This window comes from Acomys minous (genome assembly GCF_964271855.1).
Source record: "Acomys minous genome assembly, chromosome: 5".
NCBI lineage: Eukaryota > Metazoa > Chordata > Mammalia > Rodentia > Muridae > Acomys > Acomys minous.
The window spans coordinates 63,153,969-63,169,058 of record NC_140494.1 but is presented as its reverse complement, the minus strand read 5'-3'; the positions used below and the strand labels follow the sequence as shown (position 1 = coordinate 63,169,058).

The 15,090-nt window shown below is 37.9% G+C and overlaps 1 long non-coding RNA gene across 1 annotated transcript in view; it reads right to left on the bottom strand.

The window, feature by feature from the left end:
• LOC311597402 overlaps window positions 1-15,090 on the bottom strand; it is a 75,700-nt gene that overhangs the window by 17,943 nt on the left and 42,667 nt on the right. The window lies entirely within an intron of this gene.

Sequence of the window (15,090 nt, the reverse complement as noted above, 5' to 3'; positions counted from 1 at the left end):
AAGTCAGGGTTCATGGAGTTACACATAACCAACAAGACCTGGACCTTTCCCCTTAGAGCATTAATTTTACAGTCTTTTTATGTCATTAAAACTGTCACAAAATGTGGAAAATATTTATGAAGCATGTTTATTCAATGAAAAATAGCAGTCTCATAGTTGAGGATTTGTTACAACAATAAAAATCTTGGTTAAATCATTAATGCAACTTGTTTCAGTTTAAACTCTGTATTTGGTCAAGATAGAGATAAGGAGAAAAAACTGAGCAATTCTTGATGCCTCACAAAGAACCACTTTTTCCACCTTAGCTGGCTGCATACAGAGTTAGCATGGCTTCTCCACGTCTGTTTTTTATTAATTCCTCTGGTACAAGTCTATTCCCACTAACCAGTCTCTGCTACCTGTATTGCCTTCCTGTTTGTGGGTGTTACTGGTCTAGGTGCCCTCACCGAGTCCTATGTTTGCCTCTTCTCTTAAATGCTAATTTCCCCAATTCTCTAATATTCATTTGTAACAGGAGCCTTATTTTTAATTTCTGTTCCTTAGACTTATATTTGCTCACCTTCTCAAAACATTAGTCCTTGTAGCCAATAGCAGTTATTTAACAATATTTATCTCACCTCAAGCCCTGGATTCTCTGCTTACACCTTGTCTATTCATTTGGGAGCAAAGCTGCCAAATATAGCTCAAACAGTGGTTGGAATTCTGGTAAGCAAGGATATTCTCTGAGCAGAACCCTTTCAGTGGAGGTTCTAACGATCAGGTGCAGAAACTGTGTTTGGCAGCCACCCCCACTGCCTATCTTAAGGGCTGCAGCAGCTCTGTAAAGCTTTTTGTGCAACATTATACCCTTGCTGGATCAGTCCACATATACATATAGGGTGATATGGCCTATAAAGGGTCAAGTGTGAAGGACAACTTTGCTAAGCAATGCATTTTTCTGAGAGCTTCTTTGGGGGTCGTGGTGGTTATATCCATATTAACATTTCTTTTTTTCCCTTTATTAATTTATTCTTGTTACATCTCAATGGTTATCCTATCCCTTGTATCCTCCCATTCTTCCCTCCCTCCTCTTTTCCCCTTATTCCCCTCCCCTACGACTGTTCCTGAGGGAGATTTCCTCCCCTGTATATGCTCATAGGGTATCAAGTCTCTTCTTGGTAACCTGCTGTCCTTCCTCTGATTGCCACCAGGTCTCCCTCTCCAGGGGACATGGTCAAAGGTGAGGCACCAGAGTATGTGAGAAAGTAATATCCCACTCTCCACTCTACTGTGGAGAATGTTCTGTCCATTGGCTAGATCTCGTAGGGGTTTAAGTTTTACCGCCTGTATTGTCCTTGGCTGGTGCCTTAGTTTGAGCGGGACCCCTGGGCCCAAATCTGCCTATCATAATGTTTTATTTGTAGGTTTCTAGGACCCTCTGAATCCTTCTACTTTGCCATCAACCATGTTCATAGCAGCGTTATTCATAATAGCCAGAACATGGAAACAGCCTAAATGTCCATCAGTAGAAGAATGGATAAAGAAACTGTGGTACATATACACTGTGGAATACTACTCAGCTATTAAAAACAAGGAATTCCCGAAATTTGTGGATAAATAGATTGAGCCAGAAATGATCATAATGAGTGAGTTAACCCAGAAGCAGAAAGACTCAAATGGTATATACTCACTTATATCTGAATATTAGCCCAAGGGGCATGTCCCACAAAAGCCTTCACTTACCAGGAAACTGAGACAGAGGGGAGGACATTCTATTGGGACTCTAGATGAGAGAAGCATATTAACATTTCTGTTGCTGTGATGAAACACCATTTCCATGGTAAGGTAATGAGGTCAGGGGTTATTAAGGTTTATGATTCCAGATTTTAGAGCTCAAAATGGCAGAGACAGCATGGCAGCAGGTGGCAGACATGTTACCCGAGGCTGGAAGTTTAGTGCTAGGGACACATATCTTGAACCACAAGCCAACCAAATACAGTGGGAGTCTTTAAACTTTCAAAGCATACCACCAATGACATACGTTCTCCAACAAAACAACATCTCCTAATCCTTCCCAAACTGTACTACCAACTGGAAACCAGGTGTTCAAATGCCCAAGACTATGGGGATATCTCATTCAAACCAACACAGTTTCTGTATTTTCTTATCAGTAACCACTCAACTTCTCTGTATACCCCAATCTTCTTTTTTATCTTTACCCTTACAGATATTGAACTTCAGTCTATATATTACATCAACTGCTACCACAGTACTTGAAATGTAATAATCCCTTTTTCTCTTCTTCCCACAAATTACAAGATCATCATCAATTATCATTTGTTTCTCATACTGGACAGCAACTGTCTATAAGTCACTTATAGTTGAGTTATGATGATGAGAAAAACACAGGAGAGGACATAGATGGGTAAAACTTGGTGCATTATTCTCATTGGAAGAGTTAAGCCTTTGTGAGAATGAACACTGTTATTGGGTTCTAGGTGGTGGAAATAGAGGGCTTAGATTAGAGCACCCAGATGTGTGTGCCTTCAGTATATTGATAGGCATATAGTTCAGATGTGGGAGGGAAAACTAAGTTCTGTAGATAAGATTCATTTTGGGAGAAGATTGGAATCAGCTTAGAAAAAGAAACCAGCATTATAGATGTGTAACAAGACTGCAAATGAAGTAGGGATGCATATATTTCCTTCTCTTAGAATTTCCTTTATAGATCTACATTTTTTATTAATTTATTCTTGTTACATCTCAATGGTTAACCCATCCCTTGTATCCTCCAATTCTTCCCTCCCTCCCATTTTTCCGTTACTCCACTCCCCTATGACTGTGCCTGAGGGGGACTTCCTCCCCCTGTATATGCTCATAGGGTATCAAGTCTCTTCTTGGTAACCTGCTATCCTTCCTCTGAGTGCCACCAGGTCTCCCCCTCCAGGGGACATGGTCAAATATGAGGCACCAGAGTATGTGTGAAAGTCATACCCCACTCTCCACTCACCTGTGGAGAATGTCCTGTCCATTGGCTAGATCTGGGTAGGGGTTTGAAGTTTACTGCCTGTATTGTCCTTGACTGGTGACATAATTTGAGCAGGACCCCTGTGCCCAAATCTGCCTATCATAATGTTCTTCTTGATCATCATGAGTGAATTAACCCAGAAGCAGAAAGACTCAAATGGTATATACTCACTTATATCTGCATACTAGCCCAAGGGGCATGTCCCATGAAAGTCTTCACTTACCAGGAAACTGGGACAGAGGGGAGGACATCCTATTGGGACTCTAGATGAGAGAAGCATGGGAGACTAGCAAAGATCTACATTTTTTATACATAAACCTACAAATGTGATATTAGAACTAAGAAAGGGAATAATCAAAGAAGTCAGAAGACAAACTTTTTGCCTCTAGGGCCTTTATACAGAAGCTCTGGCCAAAACATAACAAAGAAAAAATAGAATATTTGATTAATAAAATCAGTCAACCTCATGTTCTCTCCCTTCCTCTGTCCTACTATCCTCTTACAAGAAAACCTCTGAGCTTTGATGAAAGTGTAAAGAGAACATGAATTAAAAGTACAAAGCACATCACTCTTTTGTACTGAATACTTTCCTAGGAGCTTTATGTGAACAATGAGATATAAAGACATGAGTTTATGAGTAGAGGATATGTTTGGTGCCTGGTGATTTTATTTCTGGTAGAGCATGGTATTGGCTTGCTGCCAAAGAGTCTGCAGACAGAATATGAAATAGAGAAAGGTGAGCCAGGTAAAAGAGCTTCCACAAAAGAAGACAAAGCAGATACCAGATTTTACCAGATTCATTGATTTTTCTACTCAAAGTCTCACCCTACCAGTTAGAATACTGAAGCCAACTGGACTATTCCCTATAGTAATTATCTTATATTTAATTCTAGGATTTCACTTAATTGAACCAGAAATCTGAATCTATTGCTTTGGCTCTGGCTTAGTTTCCAAGTTCTTAAAATATTGTTATTGGCCTGCCTTAAATGGATCAGATATCATGATACCATCAGATATCATGAATGAACTTACCAACAGAAGATTGTAAGAACAGTGGCTTCAGTCGAGAACTCTGTCGAATTGAGTTATACTGTGATCTAAAATAAGTTCAAGATTTTAGAAGGGTAAAATGTATCTCTTGGAAACTTTAAGTGTAGAACAGTGGATTGGGTTGTATTGCTATTGAACAGCACTGGCCTTGGTATGCTATGATACAGCCTGTGACAAAATTATCTTACACTTTAGAAGCATGTAACATAGAGACATTGAGATATAAAGAAAGCTTTTTACCAACTTTGAAGTCTTATAAAAGACCAGAGGTTTCTGTTTTAAAAATAAGTAGGGGGCAGGCCAAAAGGAAATTCTTGTTTTGAGACTAAAATTTAAGTGAATAAAACACAAACAAATAAAATTCCTGAATTTATTGAGTTTTCCTGGTAGGCCCTAGTGAAAAGTGAGATGCATAAGACAGAGAAGACAGCTGGCACTTACTACTTTGTGGGATTTTCTTTCTTCTATGCTTATCCATCCCTTTTCTTTTGACCCCCTATCACTAGATAAGAGATTAAAAAAAGAGTAAAGAAGAAAAGAATAAAGTCAGGGGTGGGGAAGGTGATACCATTGTTCATTAGATTACTTGCTGCTGCTCCTTGGGTCAAGTTTGATCTTCACCAACCGGGTTATCTAATTTCTTCTTTCTCTTTTTCTTTACACAGGACTACTAAATAAACTGTGTCAATAGCAACCAACAGCAACCAAGAACCAACCAACAACACACCCTCCCTCACTCTTAAGGCCCTAGCATTTATATAAACTATTAAACATCTCCAGAATTCCAAATGTTACACTATCTACATCTGGCAAAAATCACATCTCTGCTAGAGCACAAGGAAAATCATCTGTCAGCTTCTGTGAAGCAGCTTCTTATCCAACACCTGGGGTTAAAACAAAAACATATTCTCATAATATTTCTGTTTTTTAAAGAGCCCAAAATTCCAGTATTCCAACTACAGTCATGATTTTGTCAATTTTCCAAGCATTGAAGAAAACTACAAAATAAGAGCCTTCTGTGAGAATGGACAGTGACACAGCAGCTAATTGAAGTACACACCTATAATTCTAGCCCTCTGGAGATTAAAGTAAGAGAATTATTAGTTGAAGACATGTTTGACCTACAAAGTGAGTTTCAGGCCAACCTGGAATTCATAATAATTACTTCTCTTATTTAATGAAAAAGAGGAGACTGAAAAATGATTTAATGGGTAAAAGAGCTTGTTGTTATACCTGACAAACTGATTTTGATTCCCAGGCTTTACATGGCGAACGGATAAAACAAGTCTTTAAAATTGTAAACACACACACACACACACACACACACACACACACACACACACACACACACACACCAGAGAGGGGGGGAAGATGGAGAGAGAGGCAGAGAAAGACAGAGACAGAGATAGACATACATAAGGTTGTAGTTTTCTCTATATATCTTTCTCTCTCCCTCTGTCTTTCTTTCTCTCTGTCTCTCTGTTTCTCTCTCTCTCTCTCTCTCTCTCTCTCTCTCTCTCTCTCTCTCTCTCTCTTTTTCTTTCTCTCTGTCTCTGTCTCACACACACACATGCACAACACACAATTAAAAGCTATAATAAAAAATTAAAAACAAATGATACCAAACAGTAAGAGACATAAAGATAAAAGAAACAAACAGGATGCATGAAGGCTATGATGATGGATTGCCTAGGATCAAGTGCAAATGTATGTTCAACATTCAGAGCCATATTTGCTGAGTGGTTCTAGCCAACTTCCTTTCTAGGATCACATGGAAGTACCATATTTATAATTGTTATCTTATTCATGTTGTAAGGGCACATGCTGAGAATCTTCACATTCCAAATTAAGATTCAGTGTGTTATAAATTCCATTATTATACATGGTTGTCAGAAGCTCAAAGTTATGATTGACTGGTTGTGATGAAGAAGAATCTTATCTACACCAGGAACCAGAAAAAAAAGTATTTCACCATCAGATTGAAGTTGCAGCAGTCAACATAATCTGGATAGCCTTTTAGGTCAATCCATGATCACTACTGAGACCTGGTGGCCACAAAGCTTGACTAGATCCAGGTGCAATGTGAATAAGTCAAAATAGATATGCCTTACTGAAAGAGACCTGAAAATATGGTTAATGGTTAATTTCAGGGTAGAACTAATGAGTCTATAAGCAGAAGCCACATGTCCTGGCAAATTGTGGCCATGCTATCAATCAATCTTGAGCTTGTTTGGAGGGAAGTTGTAATATTTTAATTTCAGAATGTTTCCAGTGATAGGTGTTATTAAAGTTAAAGACCCAAATGGTTAAGCCTGGAGATTCCCTGGAAATTGCAGATAGGCCCTCTGTCCTTTCATCCCTGTTCTCCCAAGGTTCGGTCTCCATGCCCATTTCTCTCTGTACTTCCTCTACTATCTTGTTCCCTCTCTTCAACCACTTCTTTCTACTCTATTTTCCCTTCTGAGAGGACCTATGGAAAGAAGAGAAACTGTGGGCGGGGTACAAGCTGGAGACATAAGATTGGATAGGCTTCTGGGAAGAAATGGAGGTGATTCTAACTGAGACTCCAAGTAGCAGGGGTCATAAAGACTGGAGAACACCCTATAACTAGACAAGACTACTAATGGATGGATAAGAATAGCAGCACACCTACAAATACTTTAACCCAAAATTTGCTCTGCCTACAAGATGTGAAGGGATAAAGATAGAGCAGAAATTGAGAGAATATCCAAAGAATACCTGTCCCAGTCTGAGATCCACCCCATAGGAATGAGCCAACCCCTGAAACTATTAATGATATTCTGCTAGGCTCACAAAAAGGAACCTAGTCTATCTTCTGAGAGGCCCCACCAGCAGTTGATTGAAATACATGCTGAGACTCACAGCCAAACACTAGGCGAAGCATAGGGAGTCTTGTGGAAAAGTGAGGGGAAGGCTAGAAGTACCTGTAAATGACAGGCGCTCCATAAGAAAACCAACAGAGCCTAACCAGGGCCCATGGGAGCTTCTGGATACTGAAGCACTAGCCAAGGACCATGCATAGACTGGACCTACGCCACCTACACAGGTGTTGCTGATGGTAAGCTCAGGATTCATGTGGGTTCCCTAGTAAGAGGAAGGGGGGCTGTCTCTGACATGGACGCTGTTGCCTGCCTTTTGGTCACTCCTCCATGGCAGGGCTGGGTGGGTGGATAGATTGGGTCTTCTCTTTTCTAAGACTAGGGGAGGGGGAATGGAGGGAAAAAGGGAGGAAGCGTGGGAACAGGAGGAGAGGAGGGAGGGAGCTATGACTGATATATAAAAGAATTAAATAGTTAATTAAAAATAAAAGAAAGAGAAATTTCAGTCAGAAATAATTTTATTTTGTACTCAGGAACTGATCAGTATTGGTATTAGTTATATTGGCATGAGTTCAGGTTACCTCTGCATACTCAACTGTGTAATAAGTAGTTACATGTTAAAACATTCTTTTCTGAAGATAGAAATGGATGGTTTCCTGGAAACTAAATGCATGTACTTATAGTAAACCCATTAGTGAAATGAGTAATGTGACCACAAACTTCATCTAGTGGAAATATTAATATTCTGTTTTGGTTATTAGATGAAAATAGGGCAAAATATTGAGATTAGAAAGTGCCACATCAATCACTGGGGAATTTGGCTGGAAACTGCTTCTTTGAGATTTCTTCAACCTGGAAAAATGATTGAAGAGGCAGAGCTGACATGACATCTGTATCAGAAAACAGTAGAATTCTTTAGCATTTAATGTCCAAGAGGCATGCAGAACCAAGTTTCTGTCATTATCAATTAGTCATTCTCCAAGGAGTTTTGGTGGGGAACATAAGGATGACTCCACCTCCAGAGTTAGCATCTGGCAACGTTCTAATATAGCCAAAGGGAAGAATACAGCACTCTCTATGCTATGTTTCAAAGATCGCCAAGACAGCATCACGTCAGCCCTTATTTACTCTGATACACTTTTCTCTATTCATCATCCCACCTTGAAGCCTGAGCAGGGATGGTTCTTTTCCAGATTGATTTTGGAGACCTAGAGCAATGCCTGAGGGTATAGTTAAGTATATAAAGAATAACTGGCTACAGCAAAGCTGGGAGACGTTTTATAGAAACTTTGTTACCGCTGAGGTCTGGACAGATTGAAGGCTATCCTGGAGGCCCTGATGTGCGAGGAGGAACATAGCACCTTCTTAAACCCAGAACAAGCTAGCACACCCAAGAAGAGCCTGGGGCCAGGGCCTTGGGAGCTTTTCCTTGAGGCTGTGATGTATGTAGAAGGAACACAGTTTCTTCTCTATAATCAGGCATATACTTGGTAGATCTGGTGATGGCTTAGGGCCGGGGCCTTTGGGGAGCTGGCCTTCAGATTTAAAGAACCCAATTCTTCCAATTGTACCAGGTGATAGTTATCTGCCCTAAGATGTGCTCACTCTAATGCTCTTGATATCTTGTGTTTGTCTTATGGGACATTGCTTGATTAGCTTCTCTCTGACTTTTTCCCATGGAATGATAGTTTCTGTTGACTTTGTATTATTTCTCTCCTGGAAATAGTATTTAAAATGCTGTTTTTCTTTTTATCTTTTGTTTTATTTTTTTGGTTTTCGAGACAGGGTCTCTCTGTATAGCCTTTGGTGATCCTGGACTCACTTTGTAAACCAGGCCAGCCTTGAACTTACAGCAATCAACCTGCCTCTGCCTCCCTGAGATTAAAGGCGTGCACCACCATACCTGACTAAAATGCTGTTTTTCTCAAGAAGTTTGTTTGACATAAAGCCATCGATTATACAAGATTACACCACACCTCCATGGCCACTATGCTCTGAGTGCAAAAATGGTTAATAATGGGATTCGTATATGATTCCATTGTCATACTAACTTGAGGTACAAGTTAGGAAAATGAAATATGGCCAGATCCTAGTAGAAATTATGAAAAATAATTAGGGAATGATTACAACTCAGCTAATGATAACAATGTTGTAAAGTAACCTGGACCACATAGGCTGATACACCACATTACTAATACTGTGTTTCAGACCCAGGACCAGCAGCTGTGGTGCCCATTTGACATAGGAAAAAAAAGAGCCTGGTCTCCAGGTTCTCCCAGCATCCCTCAGTCCCTCCTGTTACAGGGCATGGCTGGCATACCTTCTCCTTGAGAGGTTCTTCACTATATAACCCAGATGTTTTAGCTCTTTGGCTCTTTGGTTCTCTCTGTCTTCTGTCTTCTGTCTCTGTCTCTGTCTCTGTCTCTGTCTCTCACTGTCTCTCTCTGTCTCTGTCTCTCTGTCTCTGTCTCTGTCTCTGTCTCTCTGTGTCTCTGTCTCTGTTTCTCTGTGTCTATGTCTCTGTCTCTGTCTCTCTCTCCTTTTCTCTTTCTGCACTTGTGCTTTCTCTCTCTCTGTCCCCAGTTTTCTGTTTTCCCATTTGCAGGGTGATTTCCCTGACCTCCTCCTGTGAGATCAGTGAACCCACCAGATAGTTGTCCCCAATAAACTATATACTTTTAATTCAGATTGAATTGTCTTATTTCATCTGTGGAGAAAATCTATCATGGATATTTAAAAGAATGTCTACACCATAAATTCTTTTAATGCAAGCAAATACTAATATATTGCAATATAATATAACTAAATTTCTCATTTTAAATAAGGTGTCCACTAGGGCCTCTTTATTTCTTGGTATGCTTGGCAAATTCTAGTAGAGGTGTGAAGTATCTTTTATTTTTAAAAATACATTTTCAGTCAGTGCTAGGCATGCTATTTTTTAAGGCTTTGGTTCTGATATATAAGATCATAAAAGTGTATGCATATATAGTGTGCATATATATGAAAGGGAATATACATATCTCATTACTCAAATTGTGTGTTACTATAGGATATTATCTATATACATTAAATACAAATAGAATGCTTGTAAGAAAGGGTAACATTTCATGATTCTTCAACCCCAAGTATCTTTATGTCAGCAGAAGCTTCATAGGATAGTGTCTAATACACACATTTTTGGTTGATATGTCATATAGATATTTAGGAAAATGTTCAGTAATATTTATTCAATAGTTACTAAATGAATTGTCTTCATCTGGAGGGATGTTTGTTTAGTATAATAATTTTCTCAATAGATTTAACTATCTAACCTGTTAGATATTTCATACTGCAGTAATGATATCTTTTTTGCTTATGTGATAACAATATTTTTAGAAAGATTTAAGAAATTTCTGGAGTAACACAAAGTAATTCACTAGGTGAATTTCAGTATATTGTAGAAACTATATAGTAATAAGTAATAACTAAGTATATTCTAAGTGTTACAGTCAAAATCTAGGTCTAGAAAAGATAAAAAATTTTCCCTTTCATTTCACAGAATACATCTCTCTCCCATTGATGCTTTAATTTCTATTGAAAGATTTTGCTACCCTGAATATTATGAGAGGGGAGGCCCATTTTCTTTGCGTGAACTGTCTCTTTCAGATCTTACAATGTCTGTGTTGAAAATACCGTTTCCAAATGTGCTATTTGATACTACATGCATTTCTGAAATGATGAGTTCTGTGTCTCAGACTGTGTGGTAGTAAATTATGCATCTGCTAAACTGTCATCAGTCAGTTGGTTTATCTTCACATAGGTGTGATGGATTTGCTCTCAAAGGTGTGATGTTGATGTCTATATGCGTTTCTTGTATTGTTTCCACTAACGCAACCATTGAAAATGAGTGGTTACATATGAATAGCTGATTAGTACTCCATGGTGCATGTGTACCACAGTTTCTTTTTCCATTCTTCTACTGAGGGACACTTAAGCTGTTTCCATGATCTGGCTATTATGAATAAGGCTGCTATGAACCCAGAGGAAGGATAGTAGGTGACCAAGAAGAGACTTGATACCCTCTGAGCATATACAGGGGGAGGTAATCCCCCTCAGGAACAGTCATAGGGGAGGGGTGTAAGGGGAAAATGGGAGAGAGGGAGGAGTGGGAGGATACAGGGGATGGGATAGCCATTGAGATGTAACAAGAATAAAATAATAAAAAAAAAAAGAAAAAAGGAAAAAAATGAGTGGTCATGATTCTTCAAGTATAGGAATTTAATAACCCATAAATCACAAGAATATACCTGTCTCTATCTTTCCAGTCTACATTCTTCTTTTTACAAAAAAAAAAAAAAGAAAAGAAAAGAAAAAGAAAAACAAAAGAAAAACAAAATAGAATCCTTAGTAACTATTACGAGCAGAAACTTTGGGCTTCCTGTAGGCGACAATGGACAATAGCAGTTGAGCACTTTGTGTTAGAGATTTCTACATTCCAGTTGGTAGTTTTGCTTTAGGCATTTGTGGCTTGGGGGCCCACATTGAAGATGTTCCTTAAGACAGAGGAACAAGACTTTGCACAGATACTGTTGAAATCTTAACATTTAACCAGGATTACCACCAATAAAGACCCACTAGAAATGGTAAAGTGTGGTGCCCGCGCCACCCCGGTACCGAGTCGAGGGCGAGGGGCTGCTGATTTAACTCATGCACACACACGCGCGCACACACACACACACACACACACACACACACACACACACACACACACACACAATAACACAGCGGGTCCTTCCTGCTAAGAGAGCAGCAGCCGCAGCAGCAGCCACAGCAGCGGTTTACTAGTCTTCATCCCCTTCCAATTTTCCAAAATTCCAAAGAGCCTTCTTAGGCAGCAAAACAGGAATCCTATTCCCAGGTGAAATCCCTCAAGAGGTGATTGCACACAGGAGGACAAGTCTCAAGGAAGGGAGGGGTGCGTTCTCAGAGCAGTAAACATGACTAGCTAACCAAGATAAACACAGACATGGAAGCTGCTAGAAACAGGACATGAAACAGCAAGACAGGCAGGCAGCCCAGTCCGGCCTGGTTCCTACAGTAAAACTGGTGTGCAAGTTCATCCCTTTAGAGGCATTGATTCTGTCATGCTGTTTTGAGAAAAAAACATTTTGAATAAAATTGTTCAAACCGATGACCTCCATTGATACAAAGTAGAAGAAAAACATCTTTATAAACCATTATATTTGATGTTGTTGCCTTATGTTAATTTATAGAGTGTCTTATTCCTCCTAGAGTAAAACAATGCATTGTTTTTATAAAACTCACTTGAAATGTTTTGAAAATACTCACCATAAAACACTATTTTAGGAAATTATGTTAAAAGTTACACTAATAAAGAAAAAATGCTCTCATCTGTATACAATTAATTAGTTATAAACTATATTTCTAGAGTTAGTCCTTGTAAGCTATAATTGATTATATCTACATTCACACATACAAACTCAAATGGATATTACATTACAATTTGAACATTTAGTATATAACTTCTATGAATGCTGACTAATTTGATATATTTAATTATATATAATATGTAATTGATAACATGTAAATAAAAATACATATTGTATAAGAATATAATTACATATGTAATTAGGCAGTGTTCATCAAGGTCATATACTAACTATATAAATTATAATATAATTCTATTATATAGATCACTACATATGTATATATAAATATATGTTATCATAATATGTACATATATTCATATACACATATAAACATACTCATATATATATATGTTATATACCTGTGCACACAGGCACTTACATGAACACATATGTTATGCATAATTTTCCTATTATGGGTGCTGCACAACCCACATTCTTCAGAGTGATTGAAAATTCAATTGACCTCAATAGATGGCCTTTTTTTTTTTTAAACTGTGGTATTAGCTACTATTTTCCTTTTCTGCAAACATGACTCACTGAAGGGGAAGTTTTAAACAAGGGAAAAATGCTGGAGGTCATAGCCTGGAACCTGGGAAAAACTGAATGAATGTCTTATAGTGATTTGGATTTTACTACAAGGTTCATTGAGCCCCAGAGTAGCAATTCATGTTTAATTCATATGGCAAATGGTAAGTTAAAGCTAGATGAAAAAGTTTTCCACTATTTATGCAATGAAGTTTGCCAAGATGAAAAGAAAACATACTTTTGCAATGGGAGGGGGTCGTTCTTAATTCTTCACTGCTGAACGGGAAGTATTCATACATTTAATGTCATGTTCTCAAGACTAGAATAAAATTTTTTAGGACATATATAGTTGGAGGGTAGAAAATTAAGTTTTTCAAAACGGAGGGGTAAAACAATATTTTATGTAAGCTTGGTAGATCTGTGTGTGTGTGTGTGTGTGTGTGTGTGTGTGTGTGTGTGAGGCGGGGGAGGAGGGGAGACAGAGAAGGAAAGAGAGACAGAAATATAGGTGCCTCTGTTCAAGATACCATGTCTCCATAGTTACAGAAGATATGGGGAAGGCCAACAGAGTGTACTTATAAAGGTCGAGATCACACCCAGGTGGCTTTATGGTTACTCATGATTTTCCCTCATAATTTTAACAAAATCAGTAAGTAGACATAGGATCAGGAACTAAGCAATTAGACTTTGAGATTTCTAGTATTTACATCAGGGCATTATTCATCTGACTCATACATTTTAAAAGACTGAGTTTAGCATAAACCTTCCTAAAAATCCCTGATTATTTTCTATCCCTAAATGGTGGTCCCCAAAACCTAGACTACAATAATCTTGGTTACGTTCTCATTTCTATCATCATTTTGCTCCTTTGCAAAGGGATGCAAATGTTAAACCATTTTCTACAATATTACTTAAAATTACTCTTTGTGATATTTATGATGTTTCTAACTTTTAATAATGATTTCCATTGACAAATGATTGTCAGTCCTCTGTACCTTCCATCCTATACAGACACTACTATATTATCCCACTTTAAGAATAAATTGTAAGAATTTCATTAATATTTACAATTCTGTAAGTAATGTAGACTTACACAACCAAGTGCAATATGGAAGTGAGGCATCGATTACACCAAAGAACATCTGTGAGATAATTATAAACCATTGAAGAAACCACATCTTGAGTGATTGGTGTACATATTTTAGAACTTCAAAAAATATAGCTAATAGTAAGTTCTATCTATAAATATCACAAATAAAGTAATGTGAGCATAGACCAATACCAATACTTGAGCTTCATATATTGTTTCATTCAAGTGAGATATCTTACCACATTTGCTTTGTTCAGAAAACTCTAATTTCTTTGTAAGTCTATGTTTTTATGAAACATGAGTCTTTGACTTGCCAATTGTTCATAGACCTTGAAAACATGAGTACATCATCCATGACATATTTCATGAAATTAATGTGATATTAATGAAAAATAAATTGGGGAGAGCTCTTTATATGTATTTATCTTGTGAGCAAGTTAGAGACAAATGGCACTCTGTCAGTATTAATATGATCAACATTAACAGTGATGCTTCTGGTTAACCCAGAAGCTGTGATGGAAACAAACAACTGACATTCATTACTTTACCCATGGAAATTCCCTCCTTTGTTGATTACTTATCTTTACTCTCCTCCCTGAACTGATCTTATAGAAAACCCTAGTGTAACTTCTCCATACATTTCTGTTAATGACCTAGGATGCCACAGGGTAGGCTGGTACTTGGGAGGAATGTTAAAATTTATGGAAAATATTCAGAAGTGTAGGGAAAAACAGAACAATTTGGTAAAGATGAGTTCTAGAGGAGGCATGAAAACTCAAGGCAGGTGTCATCATATTGTAGAGGTTTTGGGGCTCTTCTACCTTATTGCTTGGTTTTTATGCTCAGAAATAACATAGTAAGAACTTTTCCATGACCAGTTTTCAAATCAAAAGCTTCAATGCAATAATAATTAGTGGGAAAAAGGCCATGAATTTGAAGGAGATCAGAAAGTTTAAAGGGAAGAATAGGAAAGGGAAAATTTTATAATTATTTTGTAATCTCAAAAAATAATGAAATGCTTAAAAAGCAAAACAGAAGTGTTCATGTGTTGAAGTTACTTTCCCAAAAACTCTGTTCAATTTGTTGAAAAGGGAAATAGAAAATTAATTTCAATTTGAGTTGGTAGCGATGAGTGATGACTCTTTTCTC